This window comes from Ischnura elegans, chromosome 9 (genome assembly GCF_921293095.1).
Source record: "Ischnura elegans chromosome 9, ioIscEleg1.1, whole genome shotgun sequence".
Taxonomy (NCBI): domain Eukaryota; kingdom Metazoa; phylum Arthropoda; class Insecta; order Odonata; family Coenagrionidae; genus Ischnura; species Ischnura elegans.
This window is the reverse complement of record NC_060254.1, coordinates 2,602,710-2,613,164: the sequence shown is the minus strand read 5'-3', so window position 1 is coordinate 2,613,164 and position 10,455 is coordinate 2,602,710. Positions and strand designations below refer to the sequence as shown.

Here is a 10,455-nt window from a genome sequence, read left to right as displayed (position 1 = left end):
ACTCTGAAAAAATATTTTGTATAAAAAGTTATAATTTTGATGAAAATCTCTCACTGTTTTATCGGGTGATTACAGTAACATTGTTATTTTAATCACTTACCCCTACATGTTCCTAAAAGTACTCCTCTCTTATGCATAACGTCATTTATGTCTTGTCATGTGGTGCAATAAGACATAGCAATTTTTTCCAGTGAATTTATTTGTCGCACGGAGCGCTTTATCCCCCCTCTGTTGTTATTTTTCCCCCGCAACACTTGCCTTTATGTCGCGCCCCCAACCACACTCACACCCTAATCCCTTATCTTAAAAACGTTATGTGGATCGGCTGAGCATAATTGGCCGGATGGTTGACCAACGCAACGAAGTAAGTATGTTGGCGGGTGACATGATAGCAGTCCTACTTCTTGGAAATACAAGGATTGAATATTTTAGTTTTGATTCGGCCTCTCTATTTTTTCAAATTGGTGATCATATTTATTCAGATATTTATTCAAATTATATATATAACAATTAACGAATCATGGAAGGATACTTTAATTATAAATTCATGTTACGAAGAAAAATCTCTTTTATTATTACCCTTGTGGTGTGCTAGTCGATTTCATCCGTCCTAAAGCTAATTCCTAGTTACGCTGCTGTCGGGTGGGATATTATTATACTTCATTAGTGGCGGAACGACGCAGAAAATGTTCACATGTGTCAGTCTATTTTGATGTGGGAACCGGTGAAAAGATTATGTTTATGGATACCTTATTTCACGTTCGTAGAATTCGTCTTTTGCCCTTAAAATGCATAAAATAATTTCTGTTTCAATTTTCCTGCCTGGGATTTTGAAATTAGCAATCTGATTGGACGAATTTCAGCATCTCTTAACATAAAACCCTTTATTAAATTTATGGTGTACTGTTTGCTGAAATCCGATTGGCATTATGTATTATTCTGGACCTGCTGAGGGAGGTGTACGTGGAGTACTTTGTTGATGATTGGCCGTCTCCCATCCCGTCATGGACTTCCAACTTCAATTCACTACAGGCCCTACCCCCTTTCATCCCATCTAAAATTCCTATTCTCTTCCTTCCTCTCCCCCGTCCACCCAACATTCTACCCTCCAACACTGTTTTAAACATCCCCTAGTACTCTCTCCAACCATACCATCTGTCTCCTCTAGTGGCGTAACCAAGGGGGGGGGATGAGGGGGATAGATCCCCCCCCAAAGCCTCATAGAAATAAAAATAATATTCAAAACTATTGTCTAGTTTGGACATATGTAGTAAATTTTAACGTTAACTTTTAATGAAACCGTAATTTGAAGTGCCAAAATTATGTAAAATGCATTTGCAGGCATGTCATTTTTCTAAAATTTTCCCAAATGGGGGGGGGGGGGGAAGGGGTCGCCCTTCCCCATTCTCCCTCATCCCTCCCTCCCCCCCCCCCCAAAGCATGTTCCTTGTTACGCCACTGGCCTCCTCCGTATCTCATCTAAAAGCTGCCTCTTCTCACCCACCATGTCCAGCACTTCGCTGTTCCTTCTATTCTCCGTCCATTTCACCTTCTCCATTCTTCTCTACACCAACATCTCGAACGCTTCCAGCCTTCTCTCTTCCTCCTCCCTAAATATCCTTATTTCCGCACCGTAATACGCTACAATTCAGATTAGACTCTTCACTTATTTTTCTTTTAATTCTAACTTTACGATCCTCACTTCATTTCTTATCTGTACGCGAGTGGTTCCTTTGCCTTCGCAGTTCTCTTCCTGATGACGTCACTGCTGTATCTAGTGTGCTGCCCAAATAGTTCCACTGATGCATCTGCTCAAGTTTGTGGTGATCGCCTACTTATATCTTGAGCCTCACATTCCTAGTTTGCGAAGCTTTACCAAACCGTGTATTTACGGTCTCCTTTCGATTAATCTTTATGCCATGCTCCTCGCGCCGTTTTTCTAACGCATCCATCGCTGCCTGCAACCCTTCCGCCGACTGGCTAATCAATGGCTGATCATCCGAGAACCACGCTTATATTGGATTGGGGTGGTATCGCAAACCATTAAGTAACAAATATTATCATTAAACGTTTTATCTGTCTTCCATGGTGTATGCATGCACACATGTAGGCAATATTGCTATTTTTTATTGTAGGCATCATGCGTGTGCTGACGTGATGTAACCATAGGAATCAATGTAAGTAACTAAGTGGCTAATTTACGATACATAACCGCCGAATGTCCATCCGTGGGCACGTAACGGCAATATCAATTGATTAATTTAATTTAATGTCTTTCCATGTATTATTAATCGTCTTTGACATCTATTCTCCTCGACCTGACCATGCGTCAAGATATTCTGCAGTCCGCCTTGTCTTTCCATGTTAGTCAGCGCACAGGCCGCTGAAGTAACAGCGCCACTTCAGGGTTTGCGATAAAAAAATGCTCCGTGCCTCGGGAGTGAGTGAGTCCTTTTCCTTTTAAATATTCCCTCTCGAGGGGTAATTATTGTAAGAGTTGCGTTACAAAAATCAATTGTCATATAAACTTCATTAAACTGCGATTGTGGAATCACTTGCGTTTGAAAATGCATTTTTTTTATTATTGATGAATATTGATATGCACATGCAGTCATGTGATGCTGGTGACGTCAATAAAAATGAATTTACAGGAGTATAAAAGTACTTTTAAATATGGAAATCAGTTGTAAATGCTCTTATGCTAATTCAAGCGAACGGTTCAATGAGATTCAATGATGAAATATGTTATCGATTGGTTTTTCGATGGCTTATTTTGTGGGAGTTTCGAATATTTTCATAATCATATAAAAGTCTACAAACTCTTTGATTCGATTTTTGCGCAAGTGACAATTTACGTTTTAGTGAATAAAATATCATTTTTCGAATTAATTAAACACCTTGATATGACCTAGTGTACTGTCGGAACCTGGGTCGGTTATTAAAACTCCTGTGGAACATACAAAAGTGTATCTTCATTATATTTCCTGTCACCAAGTTCCACGACGTATCGCCTTCCAACCTTAAGTTGATAATTAAACTATTAAATAATACACCCACGTGTTTTGAATGTGTTGACGAAATACTTTTAAAATTGCCGCGTGAAGGCATCCAAAACAGCATTTTAATCGCATAATATCGTTTCATGGGAGAAGTTTGAGGAAAATCGATATTTATATCTGGTTCCCAAGTGTTTGTGAGAGATTTGTTTGTAGGAAAATACTCCCATGTAGAACGTGAGGCGTTGCCTGGATTTTTAAATGGGGGGGGGGGGGTTACCGGAGATTTCGGGGCCCTTCCGATGTGTATGGAAAACACCCCAGGCCAAATGTAGGTCCTTCTCAGCAAAAGTTTTGGATTTTTGATGTTGAAAATGTGATTTTTTAGGACTCAAAAACAGTTATTCTGTTCTGTTCGAGTATTTATTAAAAGCTATTTATTGTCACTCATTTTCGGCGCCTTTTTTTTAGACTCAAAGAGAGGGCCCACCCCTCGTGGGGGTTACACCTCTCTGTAGAAGTACCCTAAACAGAAGATAACCCATAGCAATGATGACGTTTTTGGTGAATATGATTATTTAAAAAAGTCAAAACGACAACCGCTAAATAAATTCGCTCTACGTCGTTTTAGAGAGCATTCATTTCGTGGTATGGCAGCACTTTTGCGATAAGGTACTTATTGTGAATTCGTCTTTCCTTCAAGATTGTGTTGACAGTGGTATGAAAAGACGGGGAGTCGAGCTCAAAATGTGTGTCAGAATTCGAATATCGAAGTTATTGCATCCAATATTTATGTTAGCCATTTGAAGGATACCTATTATTTGATTGCAGGGGTCTGAAAGTCTCCTCCCTCCCCCCCGGTCCAAATGTTGACGGGGCACTCTCTCCCCAGGCAACAACAGCATCCGCCGATTTACACTCCCCATCAACGCTGTGAGATTGAGCTCCTGACATTGTTTTCACGCACCTCTCAACTCAATTCTCCTTCCAGCTTTCTCCCGCCATCTTTTCACACCTTCTCGTTCTTGTCATTCATTTGCAGTCCCATATCAGAGGTCGTATCATATTTTATCCGAGGCCTTCCTTTTCTGTTCTTTCCATTCATTTGTCCTGCGGCGATTGTATTCGTCAGGCCATCATGACTCAAGATTGGCCGATTGAGTTGTTCTGTCTTCGCCTTGCGGTTATCATAAGGTACCTCTTCCTTTATAATCTTATCAGGGATTGCTCATTCTTTAAACACCCCCCCTCCACATTTTTACTCCCAAATTTCATCCCCCCCGATCAATTTTTTAAATACGGCGCCATTTGCGTGAAAAAGATTTTTAGTAAGTTTTTCGGAGTGCAATAGCACAAAATTTGACGGAAGCAAAGTAACTATACAGCGCGAGAGAAAAAAAGAGCAAAAAGCAATCGAATGAAAATTTAGTATGTGCATAGTTCTTTTTGACCGGGTATTCAGGGTCGGTCTTTGGACCCCGAAAATGGCTCGGGGGATGTAGAGATCCTCCCCCGGTAAGTTTTAGGAAAAAATCATGCCCAGAAATGGATTTTTACTCTATTCTGACTCTTAAATAATAGGTAACAGGTGATAGAAATAGCAATTTCGTAAGAAAGAATATTTTCAAAAGTTAAAATTTCGTAGCTTATAAAAGTTAACAATGTACTTACCATATCTTGGTTCCATTATCTTTTTATTGAATTTGTTCCCTGAAACTGACCTCAAATGACCTTTTCGAATAACCTTTTCAAAAAAAATCATCCGGATCTCTTTCATCTGATGACATCTTTATTTTATTAATTTTAATATGGAATAACATCGTTTCAGGCTTGATTTTGTGGAATATTATTATATCCACGATAAAAACACAAATGGTAATTTCCACAATATTTAATTTAACACTCAACGACCGACCATGGATTCAAAACTTTATGTCATTTTCATTTTTTAAATCATTAATATAACATATTTATCCTGAGGTTTCTGTAAATAAAGCACCTAATGACAAAATAGAATTTTATTATTGCAAATGAACTTTGGTTCAGTTGATTTGACTCTTTTTTTTATTTTAAACCTTTCATATCGCAAGATAGACGCGTGCGTTGTCCCCTAAGCTTGGAGACCTCGACGATCGCCGACCGAGAAAGACCGCGCGCCCCTGCCTGCAGGTAATGTCACATAGCCACGGTTAGACGGACGTCGCGATTCTTCGCCCGCAATGGATGGCGTGTTGCCAATCCTAGCGACTGATGCCGCTTCCATGGTTACCTTTTTACATGTGTCCACGTCACATCAAGTGCGTCATTAGTCCCGCGGCGGTAATCGTCTAATTGGAGGGGCCTCCGCGGAATCGTCCTGTCAACGCGACCTCTCTTGTGGGCCGGCACAATTTCCACTTCTCCATTCGAACACGCTTTCCTCCCCCCCCCCCCCCCCCCAAATGTGCCCGTCTCACCCTCCTTCCCCCACTTGACTCGCCGTTGCCATAGCCACGGGAAGCGTCGACCTACCTCCCCTCCGCCCACTACTCGTGCTCCCCCCCCTTCTGTCTCCTCCTCCCCCACCCCCGCCCTCTCCTGCCCACCGCCCGTCAGATGTTTGCCGGTGGCTGAGCAGTCCACCGGCTCCTTCGGAAGAGAAGACGGGATATCGGCCTGTGGGTTTGCCCGCCGTCTTCGCCTCGATCGCCCGCAGTGGACTGTCTCCCGCGACGCTCTTCTCCTCCTCACGATTTGGACCTCTTCTTGCCCTTGTGTCGTCGCTGTTTTTGTTATTTAATATTCGCCTTCCTGCAAAGACACTCCGAGGAATGTTCCCCGTTTAGCCGAAACTCGTATTGTGGAGGAGTTTGGATTGTCATCCATTTTTGACGTAAATCATCAGGGAACCGAATCGCGAAAATTCAGGATTCGACAAATTTATCGCATCTAGCGTAGAACATATAGTGGAGGGCATCGTGGTGCCAAGTGGATTGATCGAAAAATTGAATTCATCTTTCCGTCAAAAAATATTCCTACAATTTTGACACATTGTTATAAAGTGTCGGGTGGTGTGGAGCAAGCTCAAAGTACTATGGATCTGTATTTACCCACGAAGTTATGGCATCCAATGTCGACAATTATGGTGTGAAGTGCTCGAGGAAGTGCCCTGGTATGTACTTTAATCCTTAGTGATAGTGAGTGCATACAATTTTGGCCAGATTATGTTGACGTATTGGTGCTGAATTTCGGGGAGCCAAACTCCAAATTTGGACCGAAGTTTTCTTCCGCGGTTATGTCATCAAATTTTGACAGTTTGAAAGTGAATCAAAGCTGAAAAAGGCTCAATACTTCATATTGCTCACAAATTTTACCCGGGCACTGTGAGGTGTCGGAATAAGAATCCGAACTGCAGAGGATCTCTTGAATCTCGTCCATCTCCGTGAATGTCACTGTGTGCAGCAGTGTCAACAATCGCGTAAAATACCATTGGATCGTGTCAAAATGGAATTCAACGGCCATCAAAATGATTGGTCCCGATGTCACCCTATTGTTGTGAGTGCCGAAGGATAAAGCGAAACAAGGAATCGAGTTGTTGTCACCACTGTGGACGATAAGGGCGTGAGTGCTTGCAAGTTTTATGCGCTTCAATTGCACTCAAGCATCAGGGCGTACCAAGAGCGAAGCCGCTACGTGGTGTAGTCTCGAATTTAAATGGATATGACCACAACGGTGGCAGTCCTTTCGATGATTGCTACCAATTTTACAATCCGTTTAGAATCAGCAATGGTTTTGCTGTCCAATGTGAAGCATAACGTGTTATGAATTCTTAAGTTTCGTTCATCGTTTCATGCTGGAATTCATGGCTGCAGAAGCTGTTAGTGCAGCGTGGATCCCGATAGGAAATTAATTCTCAGGATTATGTGCTAGAGTTTATGAATGCTTTCTTCAGATTTTGTGCTAAAGAGTGCTTCACCGTGGAAAACAGGAGATTCGGTGTTGAAGGTTTATGTGTGTTGCTTTGTGGCCAATAATCCTATTTAGCGATTTAACAGCTTTCAATTTGGATTATCCATCAGGAAAAGTGAGTAATATTCATCTTTCTTTTTACAAAATTATTACATTACTAAAATCGAATCGCTCCTTAAAGAACTATGTCATTTTACATAGTTATGGGTAATATTTTTAAGATGTTATATTCATTACTGTATGTGTTTCATGTCTGCCACTAAAAAAAGGTTTACATTTATAGCAAAATACTCAATCACTTCATTACTGTGAAAATTATTTGTCGGTAATGTTTAGATCTCAATTATGTTTTTGATTTGGTACTGACACATGTAACTCAACCGAAAGCATTTGTAGAGTTTCTCATTAACACAACTATTACAGAGTACATAAATTTACAGTGATTTCTGGTTGCGTATTATGTTCCTATGTTAATTTCAGTAAAATTATGTTTCGCATTACCCGAGTGATACACTTATCTAGCTGCAGGTAATTCAAATACAAAACGATGGGATTACCTCCTCAGTTAACCGAGCCTTAGTGAATGAAGGAGTTTTTACGGATGAGATAAAGTTCTATTCCATTATTTTATTAAACAGTTTTAAATGCATTTTCTAAAATAAATTATCTCTGTAGACACCCCCAAGGGTCGAATTCCTGCAACACCATTGATGGAAGTAAAATGTCCTGCGCATTCAGGAAGTTATATCGGGTCAATCAACCATTCACTGAGTTTATTAGAGCCATAATATGCTTGGATTAAAGCTTAAGGCAATGACACTCGCAATTTGAGCTGGACAATGAGAGGATAGAGAAGAATCAAATGTGTGTGAATGAGGAGGAATAAAATAAATTGAGTATTGCAGTGAGTGAGTTTAGAATTGAATTGTAGTTTCTGAGAGTAGAGTTTATACTCGAAGAGAATAGGACCAGTATGCGTTCAATATATTTAAAAACCTATGAGAGAGCCAAATTAAAGCCTCATTTTTTCAAACCTTAACATGTGGACCAAGACCTTTAATTGTGGGTCAACAGGTTCTCCTACCAATTCATATTTTTGTTCACGGAAAATGCAAAAAGTACCGCATTTCGTCGTTGCAGGCGTCAGCGGCGTAACTGCGGAGTGGTTTTAGGGTAATTGATATCCCACTTAAACCCACTAAAACAAAATAAATATTCGTATCTCAGCAATCCTTCTTGTTTGGGAGAGCGAAAATAATGCTTTTAGTTTGGTACCTCCAATTTATTCGTATTGGTGGTTTATTTGCATTGTTATTTAGCATCCTTTGTATTAATGCATACAGGTCTTGATTTTCCCAGTTATTATTACTTTTTGTGGTGTGACATTCAATCTGATTCATCCCCCCCACTAAGTCAAGTCCTGACAGGCGTGTATTTTATTCACTTTTGATCATGCATCCCATAATAGGCCGTTCTTGGCCAGCAAAAAACTTATTGGCAATTAAATAATAATAAAAGTGGCAATTTTCCACAAATATGAATTCAATTAGACTGATTTCCATGCACTATATCATCTTGTGGCAAAGAGAATAATCATCGTTCATTTTAATGGCAATATACATAGGGAAAAGGTCTTGATAAAGGATTCTACGTCGGAATTTCAACGGCGGAACCATCCCCTGATAGCAGACTGTTTCCCTTATAACACAAATGTTCACCTTCCCCACTCCCCTTCAATCTCCTTCCATTGACTGTATTTTGGTATAAAAATAGATGTTGAGTATTCTCTCTACCAGAGGATGATCTACTAGCACATCGAAGCCGGTCGTATTAAACTCATATTTTAGGAAAAATGCCTGATTTATTATTATTTAATTATGCCATTCCATTAAATGAAAAACGAAACGACTCCCTTTTTATTTTTAAATAGGCATGTCTATATTTATCCGTTGCCTGAGTAGTTACGTCAAAAAATGAGGGGATATTTAAATTCCAGAACGGCATTTAGAGGTATATTATTAAGTTAAGTAAAGTGGTAGTGGTAGCCACACAAAAGAGCTTTATTAAATTAAACCTTCATTAGACCAGAGACCATCTTTAAAGGACCTTCTTCTTATTTTTTTATGGAATAAAAATACACCATTCATGAGTGGCCTGCGTCCTTCTGGAAATTCTTACTTTAGCCAGACGAATAACTTTACACCTAGCCGAAGTAATTATTAATTGTTGTAACGGTTAGTTTATTGCGCGTTTTGATTATCGTGTAAGTAATTTATTGCCAGATACTTATGCACTACTGCTATAAATATGAAGATTAGTGAAGATGGAAATGAATGATCTAGTCTGGACGTAGCAGACGAGGAGAGAGAACTGCGAAAGGTGTGGACGAGACCTATATACGAGGTGTGTTCAAAAAATATCGCGACTTTTGTGTTTTTTCAAAAATTATTTATTTATTCATGAATATCTATTTTGTCCCCTTCAAAGTAATCGCCATGAGATATTATACACTTGTGCCAACGGTTTTTCCAATCTTCGAAGCACTTCAAAAAATCATTTTTTTTATCTTGTTCAGCTCCTCCTTCGATGCCGTCTTTATCTCGTCAATCGTAGCGTAACGTCGTCCTTTCATGGGTCTCTTCAGTTTAGGGAACAAGAAAAAGTCACAGGGGGCCAGATCTGGGGAATACGGTGGCTGCGGCATCATTAGTGTGTTGTTTTTGGCCAAAACGTCGCGCACAAGCAACGATGTGTGAGCAGGGGCGTTATCGTGGTGCAAAAGCCAATTTTTGTTCTTCCACAAATCCGGGCGTTTCTGGCGGATTGCTTCGCGCAAATTGCGCATAACTTGCAGGTAATATTCCTTATTGACCGTTCTACCCTGTGGCAAGAACTCATGATGCACCTCGCCCCTGCAATCGAAGAAAACTGTCAGCAAAACTTTCACATTCGACCGAACTTGGCGCGCTTTTTTCGGTCTTGGTTCGTGCGGCAGCTTCCATTGAGATGATTGAGCTTTGGTTTCCACGTCATAACCATAAACCCACGATTCGTCACCAGTTATGACCCTCTGCAGCAAATTTGGGTCGTCACGGACCCAAACCCAACCCAACCCGACCCGTCTCATGCCAAAATCATTGATAAAAATCGAATGGCACGAGCCAATCGATATGTTTAGGTCCTCAGCAACTTCTCTAACGGTGATTCGACGATTGGCCAATGCCATTTTCTTCACTTCATTAATTTTTTCGTCTGTTGTTGAAGTGCTCGGGCGTCCGGCACGCTCTTCGTCGTTCACATCTTCTCGGCCTTCTGAGAACATTTTGTACCACCGATAAACGTTGCTTCGGTCCAAGGTAGCTTCTCCGTATGCCACAGTCAACATTCGGAATGCATCCGCGCACTTAATTTCGTTTTTCACACAAAATTTGATACAGGTTCTTTGATCCATGGTAAAAATCGAAGACGATCCAAAACACGTGCAAGCAAAGCAGCTGTCAACAATTAAGTA

General features: G+C 40.5%; 1 protein-coding gene across 1 annotated transcript in view; it reads left to right on the top strand.

The window, feature by feature from the left end:
- The first annotated feature begins 5,623 nt into the window (after positions 1–5,623).
- The window catches only part of LOC124165852 (uncharacterized transmembrane protein DDB_G0289901-like), a 46,951-nt gene continuing 42,119 nt past the window's right edge, over positions 5,624–10,455 (top strand). Inside the window, exon 1 of the mRNA XM_046543378.1 lies at positions 5,624–7,059. The gene's annotated coding sequence lies outside the window, so the exon portion shown is untranslated. The remainder of the gene's footprint in view (positions 7,060–10,455) is intronic.